Source organism: Pinus tabuliformis, chromosome 7 (assembly GCF_031772625.1).
Source record: "Pinus tabuliformis cultivar Carrire ecotype Pingquan chromosome 7, CPIR1, whole genome shotgun sequence".
Taxonomy (NCBI): domain Eukaryota; kingdom Viridiplantae; phylum Streptophyta; class Pinopsida; order Pinales; family Pinaceae; genus Pinus; species Pinus tabuliformis.
In genome coordinates this window covers 604,825,852-604,827,562 of record NC_142293.1, presented here as the reverse complement: position 1 = coordinate 604,827,562, position 1,711 = coordinate 604,825,852, and positions in this window count along the sequence as shown.

Genomic DNA, 1,711 nt, shown 5'->3' with positions numbered 1-1,711 from the left:
TTACCAACCATCAATATTATAGAGAAGTAACGATCACATCGAATACTATTACTGAATTTTTGTTTTTTGTTTTTTATGTTTGTTTTACTCATAATATGAATAACTTAGTTATCATGTAATCATGTTACTTCATCTATTTCAATGTAAGAATATAACATAAGAAGTCGGGGATAAATTTATCTTAATATCACAAAATATATTGACCCAACAAAATTTCCAAATTCATCAACTAAAATTCCCAATCCCAATTATTAAGCTAATGCTTCAATCGTGAGAATTGTACAATGAATGTTGCAGCAAGAGAAACCAATGTTACCATTCATAATCATATAATTCTTCAAAACGTGTCAACTAAAACAATGGACCTACATAAATTGGGCACACATAGTTGTTTTATAGAGTCATTGAAGCACAAGAATGCACCCATGAACACACCCAACTCATACAAAATTTATTATGCTCATTTGAACAAATTCCTACTGAATTAGTCATTGTAAAATTATTTCCAACAAGAACAATTTTTTTAAATGAAAGATTCAGATAATAAAAGTAACAATTTTCTTATTCTCTATTCACACTTCACCAACTTATTAAATTCATTTTCAAATTCATACAAAAGCTTGCAGACATAGGAAGCCACATCTATTAAATAATATATTCATAAATTTTCTTGTGCATGAAAGCTACAATAAGTAGGACATTTACTCTAACAATTTGTATGCACGAAAACTACATCCATTGAAGTTTTGACAGACACTTTGCAAGCATGCAATCTAAAAACTACATCCATTGAGGACTTTTTAGAAACACTCTGCAAGCATGAAATCTACAGCCATTGAGGCCTTTTAATAAACACTTTGAAAACATGCAATCTACAGACATTAAGGCATTTTATCAAACACTTAGAAAACACAATCTCTTGAGGAAATATAAGATTCTCGCTCAACCTATTTAGATCATAAAATTTATATATTTATTCTTCAAATGACAAAATCTTAAAACAATGAGTAAATCATCTTATTCTTTCACCTAAAACTTGACAACAAATGCATAGAGTTGGTAGAAGTAATCTGAAAAAGCACCCAGATTTATGATCTGGGCTTTGAAAAGTGATTTTTTGGAATCAAAGTGGTGGTACAATTACAAAGACATGGATACCCCCTGATGTTGTCCTAAATTGGTATGGAACAATGCACAAATTAATTTTTAAAAACAACAAAATATGTTGACTCCCAGAATTTAATTTACAATTTTTCTGAGACCAATGGCATGCAGGATTGAATATACACCTATGCAAAACAAATGACAACATATAATTAAATTATAATTACTTATTTATTGTTTAAATGACTTTCAAAATCATTTCATCCACTATAAGTGAATTGAAGGGCTTTGAGATTCATCAACATTATTTTCATTCAATCATTCCTACAAACCCATGGCAAGCATCTTGAACTATTGCAATACATAATGATTGAAACTTACCTCAACGAGTCTCTTTAAAACTCTTGTCTTCCATCTTTTCTTTTAAACATTTTTATTTAAACGACTGATCTAGTGAATCCTCCTCGTATATTTTAGATCTGCACCCATTTCGTACTGTGGTATGCTGCAATTTAACGCTTATTCATGCATAATGATAAAAATAATAATAACATTTCTCATTCACAGATTTTGAAAAATAATTTGCAAAATATCCACAAACCTTTTC